The 21,447-nt window shown below is 46.2% G+C and overlaps 1 long non-coding RNA gene across 1 annotated transcript in view; it reads right to left on the reverse strand.

The window, feature by feature from the left end:
• Positions 1 to 6,607: 6,607 nt before the first annotated feature.
• LOC144584277 (uncharacterized) overlaps positions 6,608 to 21,447 on the reverse strand; it is a 117,064-nt gene continuing 102,224 nt past the window's right edge. Inside the window, exon 2 of the long non-coding RNA XR_013538421.1 lies at positions 6,608 to 8,521. This is a non-coding gene — a long non-coding RNA (uncharacterized LOC144584277). The remainder of the gene's footprint in view (positions 8,522 to 21,447) is intronic.

Here is a 21,447-nt window from a genome sequence, read left to right on the forward strand (position 1 = left end):
AGGGCTGCGGTGCGTCCTTTGATCTGCTCAAGGGCACTTCTCTTAGAAGAGTTCTCTGTTTTCAAAGTCCAGTTTGAAGATAAACAATTATAAGGAAGATGAGTTTGGGGCAAATTATGGACACCATAAACATAATGGGGGAAAAAACCCCAAAAAACCTTCTTGGCAAGTGGTAAGAAATACCTCTTCTTGGCCAAATGAGACAGTCAAAAACTAATCTGCCAGACTAATCTTATCTCTTGTTTTGATCTGGTAAGCTCCCTGGTAGACGGTGGGAATGCTGCAGATGCAATATATCTCTTGACTTCATTAAAGCCTTTGGCAAAGTGACCCCTGAAATTCTGAAAAGCAAGCTAACTAGGTAGGGCTAGTTAGGACAGAAGAATGACTGTCAGGTGGATACCCAGTTGGTTAGACTCTGAGAGGAACAAAATTCAAGAGGGTTTTGATAGGTTTGAGCACTCAGCTGAAAGCAACAGAATGAAATTTAACAGGGATAAGTGGCAAAGTTCTACACTGGGCTGAGGGAACCCCAATACACAATTACAAGTTCACTGACCATCAGCCATGGTGACACTGCCTTATGGGTTTTGTAATTTGGAACGTTAGCTGTTTTATATGTATGATAACCAACAATCATTAATGGACTGAGATGCCAGGATCTGTTGGAATTTTTGCAGCCTTGCATGTTTCCTTTGGTAGATTTGGCTGGAGGGACCTTTCGGGGCTGAGGTAATTGTCAATTTATCCAGCATTCATCAGTAATTCCTTCCTTGCCTCTGAATTTAAAGAGAGTCCCACCTCTCTGCTCTGTGCCTTTCCCCTTCTTTAGAGTCTGTTGAGATCTGTGGCTGGAAAGCAGTTATGTTTGTCACTTTGCTCTTTGATCTCTTCAATCGTAAGCAATGAGGCCTTTTATTCTGTCTCCTACTGATGTTTCAGAGTGAGTTATTGAGGCTGTAAATGCCAGTTGATGAGAGAAAAGGGGTGGACTACTCCAGTGAACTTGAAGCTGTTCTGTGGATATTCTGCACTTCTGCTGTCCAACTTGAAGGAATTTAACCAAACTTTTCAAAACTCTGCAACAACTTCGGACTCTTCTCCATTTTCCTCAATTTCCTTTTAAACTGTTCAGGTCCTTTTGAAGATCCAAAGCCCACAGGCAGGCTTTAGGCTGACAGAGTAATTGTATTGCACCTGGCTTTTGAGGCTCTTTATAAAGGCTCCATCTTATTAGATTTAATTTCACAGCTTGAAAAAGGTCTGTTTTTGGGTCACAGCTTCTGCTTTCCCCCAGAATATGTGGCCGCTGGTAATGTTTCCAAACGGTGTTGTTTTTGTCCTCTCTTCTGCATCGGGCACCCGATTTCTCGGCTTGATGCCTCTATTCATCCCCTTTGGAGAGGAAAAAAAGGGATGCCCGGTCCCTTATCTCGCACTCGGCTTGTCAGCTGATTCCGGGGCTGGGAGAGGACAAGCAATGCCAAGTAGATTAATAAGCCTGTCCTGATGGCTGAAGGTCCCTAAAGCTCGGCCTCTCCAGAAAACGATGAAACTAGAGGTGATCTTGGACAAAATATGACGACCTCCTTCCTTTCCTTTTGCTCTTGTAAGATGCATTGCTTGTCTCCTACCTCCATTTAAGCCTTTTGAGCCCACGGGTCTACAATCAAGTTCTGTGACACATTGAAGGATCTAAGGATATTCCTGTGCACTTTCCAACCAGCATAATAGATGCAAGTTCCACCCACGTGGCTTGGTTACACCTTAGAAAATCTAGGGTCTGGTGCTAAAGGAAGCATGCAAGTCAATGGTTCACCTTGGGCCGGTGGTTCCCCTAGAACGTATCGATATTCTTATAAATTATTCGATAGTGCTTAATTATTCAATGGAATTTCCCCCCCACCATGCTTCAAAGGAATGAAGAGGAGGAGGTGACAAAGGCCAGTAAGGAAAGGATCCCTCCCTACCCCAAGATTTATAATCTAAAGGACACAGCACAAAAGAAAAAGGTCTCCGGAGGGTAGAGGAAAGAACGTCAACCGATGAATGGATGAATGAGAAAGCATTTGCACCAAATGTAGCAAAAGGTTATTCTCATCCTGTGGGGTGTTGGCCATTTCTGAAGGGCTGAAAATGTCACACTCTTAAGGGGTGGGATTTTTCTTCCAAAAAACAGAGGCAAGTTGGCTTCTCTATTTCCATTGCTTTTGCTTGCCCTCAGATTATGATATACTGATTTGGTGCATAGCTCTGCAGCTTTATGCTTCATTCCAGCAACAGGGAGATGGTGGCCTGCAGCCACTTGCATCACTCGGAGATATTTTTGTGGCTACCCCAGAGCCCCATAAGATAAAGGGCAAAAAAGGCAGTGGTGGGAAAATGTTTCTGTGTCCTTAGGCTTCTAATCCATTATAATATTCAAGTGCTATCAATTAAATTCAGATTCATGGCGACTCCTTTCTGGGATTTCTAGGGAGAAGGTGCTTGGATGTACAGTAGTTTAGCCTTTCCTTCTTCTGGGATCACCAGCTTGCCCAAGGCCACCCAGGCTGGCTCGTCTCCCCAGAGTCCGAGTAGGGAATCAAACTCCCAACGTGTGACAAAATCACTGAGCTATCCAGCAGTTAGTTACTCGGAAGTGTTTTCCCATTCCCTCCTTCTGGGGGGCATTTTGGGACTGTGCAGCTTGCCCAAGGCCACCCAGGCTGGCTCTTCTGGGACGCACAGTGGGGGAATCGAACTCCCAACCAACTCAACTGTCCAGCCAGCATCACTGTGTGCTCTCAGCTTAATTCTGATGCATGGCAACCCTTTTTTCCCCAAGGTTTTCCAGGTAGAGGATACACAGTAGTTTCTCATTCCTTTCCTCTAAGGGGTGCTATATGCAGCTGGCCCAAGGCCACCCAGGCTGGCTCTTCTCCCAGGAGGCCCAGTGAGCTAAAGCTAAAAAATAATAAGTATATTTGTATACTTATTGTATATTTGTATACTTATTGTTTTTAGCTTTAGATAGTGTCTTTCAATGATGTAAGCCACATCGGGTCCTTTCAAAGAAGAAACACAAGGCAAATGTATTTTAACTCTCAATAAGTAAGATAAATTTGGTGAGACTAACCATCATAAGCCAGGAAAAGGGGGGGCGGGGAAGGGCTGCAACTGCGAATCAGCATCTACATCACTTTTTCAGGTGAATATTTGCATAACCTAAATTCCACTCTCTACCCTTCCAGGAAAATCTTGTAGCAGACATGTATCCCCCCTTAAAAAAAAACTTTCTGTACAATAAAAACCCAGAGAAGACATCAAGCGGTTTGAGCATGAATCACGCCTCTCGCTTCTTTGGCCCCAAAACGCATCCGATTCAGAGGGGTAAAAATATCCTTTTCAACAGACGCCGTTTCTTCCTCTCCCCCTTTGAACCTCTGCGCCTGAAGAAGGGTCCTGTGTGACTCACAAGCTTGCTCTTGACACTTCAAAGGGGACCGCCTGTGAGCCAAGAGGATAGGCTCATTGGCAGAGTGCTGCTTGTTTTGGGGTATAGAGCAACACAGTGACTCCGACCCCCCGGGAAATAAAATAGGAAGCTGTTGCCAGCCAGGAGGAACACCACACACTCCTTCTCAGCCGGCTGCATCCATGGGAACAACTGTCTCCCCCCCCCCTCGAGGAAGTCAACACAAAGCAATATGAGAAGATTCCTTTCCTTCTGTACCTCTTGGTACAGGCTGAGCCCTGCGGCTCCTCGTATTTCAAGATAATTAAAGCTTAGCGTACCCCTTCCCAAGTGACATAACATTGGACGCCTCCAGAGGGGAGAAAAATATCATTCTCCATCCTGAGCGGGACAGAATCACTAGCATCAGCAGCCAGTGGATGGTTCCAGGCCAGAGAACTGGGGGAAGGAGGTCTATGAATGAGGGACTTCTCAGCCCATTGGAACTTGTTAAGCAGAAGGAATCAAGACCGGTAAAGCTCATCACGTTGTGGGAGTCTGGAGTCCAAGGCTGGAGTAACGAGTACAACTGGGAACCTTGCGCCCACACCGAGAGTGGGCCCCAGATAAGACCATTGGAGATGGTTGTGGTGGGTTTTGGGGCTCTTTGGCCGTGTCCTGAAGGTTGTTCTTCCTGATGTTTCGCCCGTCTCTGTGGCCAGCATCTTCAGAGGACTGGAGTAGGAACGCTGTCCATGGTACTGTTCCTACTCCAGTCCTCTGAAGATGGCGGCCACAGAGATGGGTGAAACCCTCAGATCCCAGCCATGAAAGCCTTTGAGAATACACAGTTGGAGATTATTGTGGTTCCAAGGGATTCCTCCCTTCTTCCCATGCTATTTGTGCCCATGCTGGGAGGAATGCACCTTCCTGGTGCTCAGCTCAGTCCCCACCCCCATCCCGTTTCTGCTCCTCTGGATGTCACCGCAGGATGGTGGAATATGCAGAAAGTCCCTCCTGCTGATGGCTGGCAAGTGGTAATTTCCCACGGGGGCTCTAAACCTTCTGGTGCTTGGCAGCAGGGTGTGCACGTGGGTTTCTCATTCCTTGGCACCCCGCGGCTTGGCGCCTGCACTGAACAGTGCCAGCCACCTGAGTCCTGGTATGGTAGCAGAGGAGATGGTTCTCCTCTGGAGGTGGCCAGGCTGGGAACCAGGAACAATGCTTTATTTTCAACACACTGGCAGCTGATGCAAAAAAGTAAGAAAACGGCAGCAGGAGGGGGTAGCAGTTCATGCTTCCTCTCTCTTAACCAGAGATGTAGGGTGTGCCTACTAACGATGATCAGAAGACCACTTTGCACATGCTCAGGTGCAGAGCCTGGAACACAACATTTTGGAAAGGCCCTCCTTCTGTCTCAGAAACAAGGTTACTGCTATTTCTTACGAGGAAAGACTGACATGTTTCACCTAGAGCAAAGACGATGGAGGGGAGAGAGGATAGCAGACTTCAAATACTTAAAAGGCTGTCATACAGAAGAGGGGGCAGGATCTGTTCTCAGTCATCCCAGAGTGCAGGGCACGTCATCATGGGCTCAAGCGACAGAAAGCCAGATTTCAGCTGAATCTCAGGAAAAACTTCCTAACTGTTAGAGCAGTACGACAATGGAGGGAGGTGGTGAGCGCTCCAACGCTGGAGCCCTTCAAGAGAAAATTGGACAATCCTCTGTCAGATATACATTGATCTGGATTCCTGCCTTAAGCAGAGGGTTGGAATTGATGGCTTTATGCACCCTTTCCCATTAAATTATTCTATGATTTTATTATCATTATTGTTGCCTTAAGTGGGTGTAGAATTTATCAGCATTGCATGTTGGTGACACATTGTAGTGTCATTGCTGAAAAGTAATAAAAACCACAAGGAAAACCTCTGTGGTTCCCCCTGGAGGCCAGATATGATATTGCACCTTGAAAATATAAAATGGCGAACACAAACAACCTTTCCTTTGCCACTTAGAATTGATAGGGGAAAGGCTGAATTTTTTCCCCATCAAAATGCCTTTGAATGCCATTTTAAAGACCTCTGGCTTGCTTTTCTGCTCATAGAACAGACCAGAAAAAATAAATAAATAGAAAAACTAAAGAGGAGCGCCAGGGAGAGGAGAAAGATAGATCCAAACTTCTTAAAGTAGAGATCTGGCCTAACCACAAGAACATGGGTCTTCATCCACACACATGCACCTTCAGTCCTAGTAGAGGGATGAGTGCAGTTTTTAAATTTGGATGAAAACAGGACAAGCAATAGGTTATACCAACAAAACTTCCTCATTTTGAGCTACAGCTAAATCAATTTAGCTGTCAGCCTCTTTCTCCTCTGGTGCTGGCTCAGTATCCTCCTTATAAGGTATCCATGCTTTCTTTTCCCCTTTCCCCACTTTCCATTGCATCACAGCTTCTCAATCTCAACATCTTTCACTGCACGAAAGCTGAACAGAATACAGGGCCTCCGTGAAGACTGCTGCTCCAGGCCTTCGGGTGACAAAGGGCTTTGTGCTCCATCCCATAATAGCCACAGGACTGTACAAAGAGCCCCGATGCAGTCTGTTTCGACACCTTTGACCACAGAGGCTGCTCATTCCGGGACGGAAGTAAACAGACTTATTTCGCAGGCCTTTTAGTGTTTCCAGAAGGCACCTGTATTGAGGTTTTCATAGCGCGCATTTTCATTTAATCAGTTAATTAATCAGAGAAAAGGCAGACGGTGTAATCGACTAAAAATTTCTTCCCTCCAGAGCTCTCGTGGTAATGAAGATGTAATTAGTTCTCTGATATCCACGGGTGAATGTGCATTGAAGTGAAATTTATTTATTTATTTTCTTGCTTACGTTGATATTCTCTTTCTCTTCGGGTGCCGCCACAAAATTCGGAAGAAGCAGGGATGAGGACACGATCCTGGGGTCCTTGGAAATCAAGGGAAAACCCGGCCACTTCAATTCTGTGAGCCTTGACTTCCAAAACCCGCCAGATGTGAGGTTGAAATGGGAAACATTTTGGATCCCCGCTCGTGTGTCTTAGCAGTCGTGCCACGCCCGGGCTTCTGTGAGTTTAAATTTTTTTCTTTTTTTCTTTTTAAAGGTAGGGGATATGTCCGTCAAGTAAATGGAATGACAATTCAGTCCTCCTTGTTTCTCTGCAGAATCAGACCATTTATCCAACACTTGTCGAAACTCTTTCCGCAGCCACTTATAACCCCTTCAGAGCTTCTAACACTTCTGTTAAATAACTCACCAGAAGCCTTGGAACTGAGTGCTTTGGAAAACGGCAGTGAAATCAGCAGCAGCAAATGGCAGTCTGGGCAGTAAATGAAAATCGTTATAGTTAATTGAACAACACGAAGGTGCATCGTGAGGCATAAAGAAGAATAAATCAGTATGAACCACAAAATGTGAAACGGCTGGGACATCTCCGTGGCTCTCTTGAAGGCCTTCTTCACTAACTGACAAGCTGGATCGCTGTGTGAGTGGAATTTTTAAAAGCTAATTTTTCGGTCTACAACTTCCAGCCACCACGGCCAGGGTTTTCCCCCATGGGCTTGTACGGCAGCTCCAGAAACCACAGGGAGCAGCAGTACACTGATCAATAGGGAGATGTGTGCCCGAGTTTGGGATTTGAGAATTCACTAGTAAAGTTATAGTTTCACGTCCCTGAAAAAGTAGTTGATGCTGCTTTATTGAGACTTGAGCTTATTTGTCTTGAACGTTTAACGTTTAGTCGTTTAGTCGTGTCCGACTCTTCGTGACCCCATGGACCAGAGCACGCCAGGCCCTCCTATCTTCTACTGCCTCCCGGAGTTTGGTCAAATTCATGTTGGTTGCATCACAGACACTGTCTAGCCATCTCATCCTCGGTCGTCCCTTTGTCTTGAACCATGCTCAAAAATAGTAGTTTCTTTAAATTCCCAGTTCCCTGAATCTTCTGGTCATTTGGATAGCTCTAAGACGGAAAAGCTATGGAGCGAAAAGATGTCTGGAGAAATTTCCCTGTTGTCCGATAGCAGAGCCAACCTGCTGGGCACCTATTTCTGAGCAAACCCAGGGAAATTGAAGCAAACGGATCAGATGAAAAAAGGGGAGGTGCAAAAGGTGATTGATCATCACCAGCCACCCAGAAAGTGGTGCTTAAGCGATCATTAAAAAAGACGGCAGGCTGGTGTAATCTCTGCTGCTCAACTGGAGAAACAAGAGAGATTATTAGTTGAACTTTAGTTGATTTCCTCCCCATCCCCATCTCTGATGATTAAAAAAAAGACGCCTCAGGAGGTTTACACCAATAAAAAAAAAAATACAGCCACTGAGTCGAGGGGCCATAGAATCAAAACAATCGGAACGTTACTACCTCGTTAAAGTCCCATATTTAAATCCAATAAACCATTCTCCTTAGAAGCGAGGATATTAAACCCCTGGTAAAAGCATCACACTTAAGACAACATCCGTTTAAAGCAAACAAAACTTGTGTTGCTTCCTTAAAAAGCTCCAGCGTGAGCTTTCTTGGGTTACCGAAGTCATCGATTCTGGAAGAAGGACAAAGAAAAAAGCATCAGCTGTGCTTTTCTCCCCCAAAAGCTTGTGAGCACATCGCGAGAAGGCAGGATTCTTTGGACAAAAGAATAGCGCTGGGAAAGGCGGAAGGCAACAGGAAAAGAGGAAGACGAAATACAGGATGGAACGACTCCCTCAAGGAAACCCCAAGCTTCAGTTTGGAATAGCTAAGCGGGGCTGTTGAGGACAAGACGTTTCATGGGGTCGGCATAAGTCAGGGGCGACTTAATGGCACATGGTAAATGAGAATAAATTCTTCCGGCTAGCAGGGGAATGCCAGAATTTTCAGAACTAGAAAAATGGAAGAAATGCACCACTGCCGGATACAAGAGAAACAGTGTTTAAACAGAGAAAAGAAAGGGGGGGGGTTCTTCTTACTCACCGAACACTTTTTAAAGACTGGCCTGTTTCATCGCCTCAGGCAAACCAGGTATTCTCCTTAGCCTGGGAGAGGCAATCTTTTCTTCACCTCTTTTCGGAGCAGAAACCTGGAGGAAGAAAAAGACAGGAGCTGAAACGACTGGGAAAACGGAGACAGGATGTTTTCTGAATTGATTTACCTAGATAGCTCAGTGGTTGAGGTCTCTGGCTCTGGAGCCAGAGGTTGGGAGTTTGATTCCCCCCACGGGCCCTCCTTGACAGGGGCTGGACTAGATGACCCAGAGGGTCCCTTCCCGCTCTACAGTTCTAGGTCGTTTGTAACCTGCTTCGGAAACCACATTCGTCAAAGCTGTTGTTTAACAGGAATAAATGATCACACCAGCTTAAAGCGATACAAAATAAACATTGAGTAAAAAACAAGAAAAAAATATTACAATCTCCCTCTAAAAGTGGCCGGGAGGTTGTTCAGTTTATTACAGACATTTGCATGCTGAAACTAGTTACAAGCAACAAGTGATTAGTTCCCTTTAAATGATTACTTTGGGTAATCTGGCTGTGGCACCTGTCACCCCATTGATCGCCAGGGTTGATTCGGCTGATCTGGCTCGCTAGGCGGGTGTCCCCTTCCTCCCTCACCACTCCATGTGCGGTGGAAGAGGATGATCATCCCAGACAGAAGGAGTGTACCGTTCTTTGGTCAAGGCTATATGATTAAGCTTAGAAAGAATGAGAAGATGATGGTCGCAAAATGAGCTTTGCAAATGAACTCAGATTCTGCCTGGGTCCTCTCTTGCTCTTGACAGAACCCTCCAAATCACTATATCCTCTGAACAGCCCTGCGAGGTAGCATAGGCCGAGAAAGAAGATTGGGTGGAAATCCAGCCAGCCAGCTTTGTGGCAGAGTGGGGATTTGAACTGGGGTTTTACCTAGCTTCTGATCTAATTTCTGAACAATGACACACCCTGAGGATGTCCGGCTTCTCTGAGGCTGAATCGAACAGAGCCGGCTTGTCTCTCTTCCCTGTCCATTCTTTCTGTGGCTGGTGCTGAGAATCTGAGAGCTGGGCTAATTTGGGAGATCTAGTCCACTGGTCCCCAACCTTGGGCCTCCAGATGTTCTTGGACTACAACTCCCAGAAGCCTTCGCCACCATCCCTGCTGGCCAGGATTTTTGGGAGTTGAAGTCTAAGAACATCTGGAGGCCCAAGGCTGGGGACCACTGATCTAGTCCATCACTTTGGAAACAGGTTCCTAAGCTTGGAAGGCTCCTGGAGGCTTCGGACTAAAACACGGAGCGGATCCACCACCACCCTGTGCAAAATGTGACCCCCCCCCAGCCTCCAACTGGAGACAGCTGGGTGTGGCGTGGCCGGCCCTGGAGCTCCTGATCCTGCCTTCAAGCCTAGCCGAGGATGCTTTTTTCCCAAGCCCCCCCTCCAGCCCAGACATTGCTTGTACAGCGAGCGGAAGGGCAGCGAAATGTTCTTTGCCTCAAGCAGCAAAATGTCTAGGGACGGCGGGCCCGCGGCCAGCTGCTCGGCACGTGGAACCGAGCCTGATTCTGAGACGCCAAAGCGCCTCGTTGGCTTCAGTCCAGTCTCCGCTGGAGCAGAGCCGGAATGAATTATTCTTATATTTTAAAAATAAAGAGGCAGAACCGTTTTTGCAGCTGCGGTGCTTCAAAAAGGCTGCCGTTTCCTCCGCCTCCCCCCCCACCCGACCCACAAAACCCACCCTCTCAAGTATAAACAGAATTTAGATTTATTGGAGTGTTATGCTTCTGCACCCGTCGTTCCTTGTAAAGGGAAGTTATTTGTCGCAATTTAAAGGGGGAAAATGACTTCTGGAGCAGCAGGAGGTGGATGTTCAAACGTAGCTGGAAATGAGCAGGAACCCCCCCCCCTCCAGGTTTCTCTCCCCCCCCCCCCGGTTCCCCAACCAGCCATCTGAAAACTGGAAAAAGCATTTGGGTTCCTGAAGCATGGATCTGAAACATTTCCTGCACTGTTTGCGGGCCTGAAAATTAAACTGGAAACAAGACTTAGAGAGAGAGAGAGAGAGAGAAGATGATACAGTTCATGCTTAATTCAAAATGCGTCTCTATGCAAATCACAGTTCTGTACTGCGTGCGTGCAGATCGGCGTTATCTCCTGCCCGTGCGCAAATGAATTCTCTCCTGTGTCTTCGGAAACCTCTCATTTCCTATGATTAGATTACCGAGGAGAAGCAGACCCAGCTCGAGAGCCCTGACTTATTTTTCCAGGAGAAGGGCGGACGCGCTCCCAGTGCTGACTCAGAGACCCAGTGTGGGGCAGAGGTTCAAAGGCCAGACTGGGCTTTGAGAGACCTGGGTTCAGGTGCCGACAGAGGGAGGGACCCTCACTGGGTGACCGGTGGGTGAATCGCACACGCTCTTTCTTTCTGCCTGAGCTAACTCATAGTGACGGTGTCAGGAGGTGGAGAGTCGTCTGTCCCACCCTGAACGCATGTGAGAAAAAGCAGAATAGAAATATAAGCAAGAAAATGACATTAAATAAAATAAAATACAGCAGGATCCGAGGGCTCAAGCCCCTTGTGGATGCTGAAAAACATGGAAATATCGAATGCATGGTCTCTGGTTCCCTCTACTGACCAGTACTCATAAATACACCCTGAAAATATATAGAAATATGTATTTCTGGGGGTTTTATTTAGTATTTTCAGGCAGCAGAGAAGTGAACCAGCAGTTACAGGTCCTGTGGATGGGGGGTCCCTACTGTATAATAAAATAAAATGCATACTGGATGTGGTCTCCTGGACAAACTTCTGGACTGAGCGGCTGGATCTCAGTTAGGATCAGACTTTGGGAAAGTGACTTTTTTTGGACTGCAAGTCCCAGAACCCTCCTGCGAATAGGGCCAGTGGCCATGCTGGTTTGGGGGAATTCTGGGAGTTGTAGTTGGAAAATTACTTTCCCCAGTTCTGTTGATAGCAGGATGTTTTAAGAAGTGCCTCCGGACCTGTGCTTTCTGTGTCAATCCCAGCTACCTTGTACAGGAAAAAAAAAAAAAATGAAAAAATAGGTTACCCCCATGGGGCTTGAGGGATGAATCATGCCAAGGGAGGTAGCACAGAAGTCATTCAGCATGCCATCCAGTTCCTCCCTCCTTCCCTCCCTCATTGTTCTGCTAGTATTTCCTAAACAGTCTTTTTTATATTTACAGTGGTGCCTCGCTAGACAATGATAATCCGTTCCACTGAAATCGCTGTTTAGCGAAATCATTGTCTAGCGAAAAGCATTTCCCCACTGGAATGCATTGAAGCCTGTTTAATGCGTTCCAATGGGGAAGAATCGTCGTTGTCTAGCGAAGATCGGCCATAGGAAAGCCGCTTTGTGAACCACCGATCAGCTGTTTAAATCGCTGTCTTGCGAAGCTTAGGTCCCCAAAACACCCATTTTGTGAGCACGGAGGGAGCTGTCAAAATCGTTGTCTAGCGAAAATCGATTTGCGAAGCAGGGACCAAACATTGTCCAGCGAATTCCCCCATAGGAATCACTGTTTTGCGAATTGCTATAGCGAATGCAAAAAGTCAATGTCTAGCGAAAGAACTGTCATGCAGGGTAACTGTCTAGCGAGGCACCACTGTATTGTTTATTAGACCGACTGACATGGTAGCACTTCAAGAGGACTTGAGTTCTTAGAAGAGGGTTTAGCAGATGAGGTCCTGCAAAGCTCACCTTGCATATATTTTATAGGCCCCACCGAATTCTTATTCTCGGAAGCCAGCAGGAAAAGAGGAGTACTAAACATGAGATGGATTGACTATTGACTCACTTGAGTTTGCAAGTGTTCAGGTCATTAATTCAGAGGGTCGTAAATGGAAATGGCTCAACGGCATATCATAACAGCAACAGGGTGCTCTGACAGTTCTTGCTGCACCTGAAAAACACAGCTAACTTTAGACTGCAACCATATAAACTCTTTATGGATGACAAGTCTCGTAGTTACTGTTGGAGTTTTTACAACCTCGCATGGTGCTTGTAGTTTGTGTGACTGGGAGGGGCCTTTCTGGGCCAGGGTGACTGTCAATCTATCCAGCATCAACCAATCTGAATTCAAAGAGTCCCTCCCCTCTGCTGACCTCTTTTCTTTCCCTTTCTTTAGCAGGCTGTTGACCTGTTCTCAACTGTAAGTACTTGCACAGTTATTTCTTTCCCTTACAAATGTATCAGAGTGAGTTATTGAGACCTTAAGTGCCAGTTAATGAGAAATGGGTGGACTATCTGGGGAAATGGAATCTATTCTCCTTTGTGAATCTCTGTGCTTCTACTGCACAGCAAAAGGATTTTACCAGATATTTAAAACTCTGCAACAGTAATCAGTGAGGCTTACTATCGAGTAGACAGATCTGTGAATGTAGTGCTAGGCAGTGCTTCCTCGTGAAAATGTTTTACGGAAGAAACAGCAGCTTTTGATTTCAGAAACAGACTCTTAAAATTACCAGTCTAATGCACTTCAGAAAGATGATGTGCTCCACCCCTTATTATTTTTTTTAAAAGACTCTGTTTAAATTAAGAAGAAGAATGGAATCAGACCCTTTATTACATTACTAATTACGGTGTTATTTTATTATGCTTCCCTAAGTACAAAAACATATTCTGTTAAAGAGAAAATAAGAGGAATGGGCTTGGTGTGGAATCCGCTAATTCAGTACATAATTTTGTAGAAAGTAATTATTTGCTTAAAACTGAAATTAAATAAAAGAGGATCAGAATTCTCTCCCTCTCCCTCCTCTGGCTGGCAGCTCCCATAGTGAGGTGAGAATGTGATTTGTGAAGAATGTATCAGTCTCTTAAATAAATATACTACACATGCCACGTGTAAAAAAGGGTATATGTGCATCAATGCAGTGGGGAAAAAAATACCAGTGGCTAACCTGGACTAGGACTCAAAAATTCATTATAAATGGACTTTGTGTCTCGCTCCTCTAATTGCAGCAGAGTGTTCTATTCTAGTTTTAAAGAATAATTACTGTAGTTGCAGTTATAGTTCCTATGACTCCAGAAGTAGTCACAGTTACAATTTCGTAAAGTAATTAGTTGCTTTTCCATTTTTGAAAAGTGTTTAAATAGTGGCCAGAATCCTGACAGGGTTCACATAAAATTGTTCTTGAGCACACACACACACACACACGGAATTTTTTTACCCTGGATCTCCTGAGAGCTGCACAGAGTTGCTTGATTATACGTGGGTCTTAAGGAAAGATCGACACCTTCAGAATCTGAACCCAGGGCTTGAAAGCATTCTCTTTTGGACCACAGTTTCTAGAACATCTAAACTAACATGGCTCTGGTTTGAACACCCTTTCCTGCACCTTTTGCAGCTCAAGAATATCCTTTTCTGGATGTGTTGACCGGAATAGTAAACCGTCTTCCCAGTGCGACCACACTATGGGTTTGCTAAACTCTTTGTAATACTGAGTTTCCTTTTCAGTGCTTTTCCTGATGATCCTCACCATAGGATCTGCCTCTTTCACAGTGGCAGGCTAGAAGGTCGATATTTTCACTTAACTATCTCCTGCAGATCCCTCAAAGGAGACATGGATACTGGTGTCCAGAGCAGCAAGGCCTCAGTACTCTGCATGTGGCCAGAGGGACCACATTCTTTCCCCCATTATGGTGTTGAAGGCTTTAGCGCTAGTAACAGAACAGGGAGTTAGCCGTTCTGTAGATCTTAGAGCCCAGTGCCTTGTCTAGCACCTCTCCTAGAGGTGGCGGAGGTTGGTGGCCTCCATTGTAGATGTGCTGCAAATCCACTCTGGGTTTCAGCCTGCACTTTACAAGAGCTCTGCAATGTGCTGAACCAAACTAGGATCAGCACCTTGGAGAGCTCTTTTTAGGAGCAGACGTTGTCCTCCTTTGCCCTGTTTTTCCATCACTGGCAGCCAGGGGAGAGGTCAAGGGGCCAAATAAAGATAGATAGCTCAGCGGCTGAGGTCCCTAGCTGTGGAGCCTGATTCACCACTCTGCCTCCATGACGGGGGCTAGACTCAATCATCTCTAGGGTCCCTTCCAGCTCTGCAATTCTAAGATGACTATAATGCACAGCGAGGCTGTACGTCCTCTACTAGAGCTGTACCAACAAGCCCGGGGTGTGATATGTACAAGTCATCATCCCAACCGTTATTTTTAAGCAAAGAGAGGAGGTAACGAGAGCAAAAAGCAGTGGTGACTTAGGCTAGTGTCCCCCTTGGTGGCTCTGCGTCCTATTGTGAAGACATTATCCAAAGGAACTGAATGTGAAAAGTCTTCCTCTACAAGCCTTCTGACAGCAGGATAAAGCGGGCTGGGAAATTTGCTTAGTGCTACCCTGTGAAGGCTTTAAAACACACATATTGTTATCTCACTGCTTGCAATGGTGACCTACATAAGAGCTCCAGCTCTTATGCACGAGTTTTCTTCTCTCTTTTCGCCTGTACTGTACAGCTCGCTCCCTCCCTCCCGCCCACCCCTTCTTCTGCCTGGAAGATATTTCTCTGGGTCTCATGTTAACTGAATCTCTCTCACACACAGAGAGAGTGGTTATGAGCCGGAGGCTGATAGAGAGGTTGCCGAAGGACCCGCAGCCAAACGCAGAACGAAGCCTGCTGGGCTTCCGAAGCCAAAGCCGGAGAGCTTCAGGCCAAAATGACCTGTTAATCCTCTGTACAGAATTTTTTGGGTTCCCCCCCCATCCCCTCTACTCACTGCCTTTGGTTTCCATCTTTCAGTGACCCCATGGTTAACTCAATTTCATCACTGGCCACTGTTCCCTTTTCATCAGCATCACAGGAATCAAAAGAAAAAAAGACAGCAGGTTGAGAATTTCCACCAACTCTCTCTCTCTCTCTCTCTCTCTCTCTCTCTCTCTCTCTCGTGTGTGTGTGTGTGTGTGTGTGTGTGTGTCTGTCTGTCTGTCTGTCTGTCTGTCTTTGGTTAGGTTGGTGTAGTTACTAGAAGATGAACTTGGCAAGAAGACCAAGGCAGCCCCCTAATTTAAAAATGGCATCATTAGCCTGGAACAGCAACAGCAACACTGAAGGCAGGTCTTCAGCATTTGGAGAAAGAAACAGCAGTCAACGTTTGCAAGTGCCTGCCCCGGATGAACTTCTGCCTGCCACGAATTCCAGTGCATCTAGGAGCCATCAAAGTCATTCAGAAATAATTAAGCCGCAAAGAAGTCACAGAGAGAGGTCTCTATTTCACACTCAGTACCCAATGTGGCACAATGGTTACAGCACGTTAGATGGAGGTTTAGGGGGCCAAGGTTCTAATCTTCATTGAATCATGGAACTCATTGGGTTTCTCCCTGGATTTCCAAGGAGGGTGCCAGAAATTTCTCATGAAGAATTTTAAGTAGTTCCCCTAAGTTCTGGGATTCCGTAGGATGATGCTGGGAAGAAGCGGTATCATATTGCTGCAATTGTGTAGTCTAGCTTAAAGATGCAACAAATACCTACCATTTTTCTCATTCTTAACCTCAGAGGACTGCTAGATAGCTCAGTGGGTTAGATCTTGTCCATGGAGCCAGAGGTTGGGAGTTTGATTCCCCACGGTGCTTCCTTGATAGGGGATGGACTTGATGATCCCATTGGGTCCCTTCCAGCTCTGCAATGCTAAGATTGCTACAGTGAGTACTGAGGCTCATTATTATTAAGTTCCAAATGAACATGAGCTAATTAAATAATACCCCACTGTTTGCTTTCTCCTCATCTAACAGCTTCCTTCCCATCTCTTCCCCTTCCTCTCATCCTCTCTCCTCCACTTTCGGAGGTTGTTGGGAGGGTGGCGGGGCCAGCTGACAATGCAGGAAGAGTCGCTTTCTTCCTCGAATTGCTGGCTCACTTGCACGCTTATACGCTCCTCATTGAGACAGGGCCTCGGCCGAGCACATCCGCCGACATTGTCTGCTTCAATGCAATCAGCAGCGTGCTTGTTGCACCGAGTTCGCCGTGCACCTGGGCACTTAGTTAAGCTAGCAGCATGGCTGGGATGCAGAGAAGGGGGAGGAAAGGCATGAAAGAACAGGAAGAAGGGAACGCAGCAGCACACTCTGCATGTGGAGTGCGGCAACCATATTCTGGACATAAATAAATAGGGAAAAAAACCCTACAGCATGTCTAAAGCACTGGTTCAAGGTCAGAAGCAAGGCTGAGAATTTAGGAACTTTACACCCTGCCTTACAGAGTTGCCAGGAGGAGGAAGACAGCTACAGGCACTGCGTCCCATCTGGCCAGTGCCTCTTTGGGCAAAGGCTTCTGGGTGTAGTAGTCCAAGAACATTTGGGGACCCAAGGTTGGGAACCATTGTTCTAGTCCAGACAAGTAGCTTTCCCAAACTCTGGACTATCAGAGGAATGTGTGTGGTCTTTCCCTTAATCATCAGGAGAAATACGTTTAGGTTCTAAGGGTTGCCATTATAGACATCATGGATGAAGAGGACCATGAGCCCAACATGAGATATCCATAAACTGGGTTTTCCTCCCTTCGCTTGCCTCATCAATGGCTATAGTGCAGTCTCCCGCTCTTCCATGTTCCAGGGACTGGGGTCTCGAGATCCTTCTTCTGCTGTCAGTGACGTGAGTCCTGGAACATAGCAATCCCTCCCTCCCACTCCAGGAAAGAGAAACCCAGCCTCTTAAGACATGATCATTCAGCACCGTACGAAGGTCTCCATTCATCTTTCCTCATGGCTACATTCGTTCATACAGCGGTGACCTCTGAGTCAGGGCAGGTAGCTATAAATAACTCTCCCACCCCTGCTTACATAAGTGGCAGCGAAAGCCACTGGCCCAGAGGAGATCCGCTTCCTTGAAGGGAGGGCAGCTTATTAGGTGGGAAGTCCTGAAAGAATGCTAGCTTGTTAACGAGCAGAATGTTTTCTTCTAATTAATTGAGGTGGTGGCAGGGGCTCCGTCCCAAATGGGGCTTTCTTGCAAAGAGGGTTGGCGAACCTTCCAGATAGTCCTGGATGGAAATTCTCCTCATTTCCAACCTGCATGCAAAAGAGTCAGAGAGAATGGGAGCTGTGCATGGTTGGAGGCTTGTAAGTTCTCCAACCTCCCATGGCCTAATTGGATTCACCACCACCACTTCCACAATGTGCAATCAAGTCAATTCTTGACTCATAGTGACTCTTTTCAGGGTTTTCCAGATAGAGAGAATACTCGGAAGTGCTTTACCCTTTCCTTCCTCTAGGGGTGCTGTGGGACTCTGCAGCTTGCCCAAGGCTACCCAGGCTGGATCTTCTCCCAGGAGGCTCAAGCCAGCTCTACAGATGTGCTGTCAAGTCAATTCTTGACTCATGGTGAGCCTTTCCAGGGTTTTCCAGGTAGAGAATACTCAGAAGGAGTTTCCAATTCCCTTCTTCTGGGAATTCTCCGGGACTGTGCAGCTTGCCCAAAGCCACACAGACTGGCTTTTCTCCTAGGCTGCACAGTGGTGAATAGAACACCCAATCTTTGGCTTTGAAGCCAGATACCTGAACCATACTGCCAATCTGATTACATGAGACTCTCCATCTTATGAGCCCCACTCTCTGCTAGAATTAAATGAAAAGTCACTTTACTTCTCCAATCATCGTTCCCTGTCATGAAGAACATGGGGGAAACATACCCCTCTATAAATATTTCCCTCGGCTTCTCTAAAGCATATGTATTTTTTGAAGAACACTAAATCCCCAGCTCTAAGTCTATAAAGGGCAGATCCTGTACTGTTTCAATAAAAAGTGCAGCAGGGAGGGAAATGAGGTATGCTGTGTTTTATGGGCCCATTGAAGGAGCATATGGCAGTGTCTTGTTTGGTGGGAAAAGCCCACATGATAGAAACTGGAAAATATATGAGATGACTTGTCTAAGAATGTATGGGGTTCATAACATATGTCTGGGTCACCCCCATGACTGTTTGTGAACCCAGCCCAGTGAACCACTGTAGAGCTTGAACACAGCTCTTTTCAATCTACTGAGCTTTTTCCTCTGGCAATTAGCAATTCATACCAGGGCAAAATTAGTGGCTCTTTGCAATCCACTTGGGTTACATGACGGAAGACTGGTAACAGATAGAGAGTCTGAGCCATTGACAATCATGGACTTTTGCTTACTGGTGTTCCTTTGGCTTCAGAAGGGAAAAAGTTGACATTTGACAGTATAATTCCAGATACATTGTTGCAGATGGAACCCCCATTTAGTGGGGTTTATTCCCAAGAAAATGTCATCGAAGCAACCAAAATGAATTTGACACAACTCCGGGAGGCAGTGGAAGATAGGAGGGCCTGGCGTGCTCTGATCTATGGGGTCACAAAGAGTCGGACACGATTAAGCGACGATTCCCAAGAAAAAGGACACTGGGTGGCTGCTATGTTTTCAGCACCATGGAGAGTTCCTCATACATGGCCATGTCACTGAAGGGATCTGCTTTAAACCTAACCCCTGCCACCCCATGACATGGCAAAATGTATAGATCAATGGTTCCCGAACTTTTGCCTTTCAGATATTCTGGACTTCAGTTTTTCCAGTTTAGACCAAAGATGGACACAGAGGACAAAATGGCATTACTAACACTGGTAATGAACTTCCAAAGTGTCGTTTGCATAAACATCCTGGAGACAGGTAAAGTTACAAGCTAATGTGAAACGTCTGCCAGCCAATCTGCAATGATTAGCCTCTAGCCTCTGAAATGCTGAAGTTAGGAGTTCTTCTCTCTGGAAGAAGTTGTTAGACGCTAGAAAATGACCTTACGGTTATACGCAAGACTGTACTGAAAGCTAGCCTTATGAAAATGGCTGCTATGCGCTGTTGAGTAGGAACTTCATGGCACAGGGGTTAAAGCTGCTGCACTGCAGCCAAAACTGGGCTCACGACCTGGGGTTCAACCCCAGGTAGCCGGCTCAAGGTTGACTCAGCCTTCTATCCTTCCAAGGTCAGTAAAATGAGTACCCAGCTTCCGGGGTATGCCTGCATAATCGTAAACCTCCAGAAAATGCTTTAAGTGCTATGGGGCAGTATATAAGCAGCCTTTGCTTTGTTGAGTCTGTACAGTGGGCAGACCTGGGGTACTGCTGTACCGTTTTTGAAATAGATCTCAGGGAAATCACATCCTGCCCAACTTTCTCCAGCTTGTTCTCAGGGCTGTGTGAATCAGATGTCTCTGGGACACAGCTGGGGGACAGAGGTGTGCTTTAGAACGTCACATCTCCCCCCATCAGCTTTTCCGATAGATTGGCTCCCTACCAAAACTGCCATTCTGCATCCCACGGACCTTTGACAAACGAGACTTGCTTAGCTGATACAAGGCATCTAAGAAGAGCAAGGTCGTGAAGCTGGAAGGAGAGCAAGGCGTGAACAATCGCCAGCCTCGTTAGCATTAACTGCAGCTTCCCTCAGCATTTCCATTTACCTTCAGAAGACCGACATGGCTGGTGGATAAGGAAAGGGGAAGGTGAGAAACAGCCACACGCATACGAGAAAGTGGAGAGGGAAACACATTTGCAGAGTGAGAATGGAGAGAATCTTTAAGGGGCTGAATCCAATAGCAGGGAGGTTCTCAAGGACTTTATGTTTCAGTGGGTGGCAAAGAGGGCGAGGTTTTTAAAATTGAAGCATGTTTTAACTGAAGAAAAATGGGGAAGAAAACTGTAGAAAAGTTGGGACATCACCAAACGGAATGGTGGAAAACGAAGAGTGGCTATTTAGGGAACACAAGAAGGCAGGATTTGGTCCCCAAGGGACCAGCATGGATGCCGGAGGCCATAGTTAGAGCAGCATCAGCAGAGAATACATTGCTTGGTCTGATGCTTGCCACTAAGAAAGGGGCTGTGCTGATCTTTTCTATGCTCTGAATCACATGATCTCTGCTTCTACCCCAGACGCCCTTTTCTGAACCATGAAGTTCCACTTGCAGAACTTATCATACGAAAGGCCAGGCTAAGTTCCAAGGAAGGAGGAGTGAAAATTGGCAGAATGAACATCAGTCATTTAAGAGATGCAGATGACACCATGACTTGAAAGGTCTTTTGGTGAAAGTGAAAGAAGAAAATGCCAAAGTGGGACTACAGTTGAACCTCAAGAAGACCAAAATCACCATGACTACAGGAGAACTACACAACTTTAGCCTCAACAATGAAGAAATTGAAATAGAGATTTTGTCTACTTTGGTTGAATCATCCATTCAGAGGGAGACTGCAACTAAGAAAACAGAATGAGATTCAGACTCGGAAGGGTAAAAAGGAAGGAATTAGAAAACATTATCAAGTGCAAATGAGTCACTGGAGACCAAGATCATCCACACTCTTATCTTTCCGATCACCTTCTATGGGTGTGAAAGCAGGACAGTGAAGAAAGGTGGCAAGAAAAGAATGGATTTGTCTAAAAGGTGGTGCTGGAGGAGAGCTTTGTGGATACCCTGGGCTGCCGGAAAGACAACAAGTGGATCCTAGATCAAATTAAGCCTGAACTTAACCTGCCCAGAGTAGCCTTTGTCTAAAAGGGCGGGATAGAAATCTAATAAATAAATAAATAAATAAAATAAAAAATAAACTTGGAGGCAAAAAGGATGAAACTGTCCTGCTTTGGCCACATCATAGGAAGGCAGGATTCTCCCGAAAAGAGATAAAATGCCGGGAAAGGTGGAAAGCAGCAGGAAAAGAGGAGGACTGAATACGAGATGGATCGATTCCCTAAAAGAAGCCATGAGCTTGAGTTTTCCAGAGCTGTGCAGGGCCGTTGAGGACAGAACATTTTGGAGATAGCCCAGTCATTGGGTCGCCATAAGTTGGGGACAACTGGATGGCCCATCACAACAGCTGCAAAACTCCAGGTGAAGAGGAGTACCAGCAGCACAACATGGTGAAGGACAAATGTCTTTCCAGAGCTGTTGCCATGGCCAGGTGTATGGTTTAGGACCAAGGAAGGTTTCCAACCTCTCCTTCCTTCAGCTCTGCGACTCGACGAACCTGGAGTTTCGAGCCAGCGAGGGTGGAGTCTCCAGCATAAGAAAGGCTTCAAAGTCCTCGCCTCTC

This window comes from Pogona vitticeps, chromosome 9 (assembly GCF_051106095.1).
Source record: "Pogona vitticeps strain Pit_001003342236 chromosome 9, PviZW2.1, whole genome shotgun sequence".
NCBI lineage: Eukaryota > Metazoa > Chordata > Lepidosauria > Squamata > Agamidae > Pogona > Pogona vitticeps.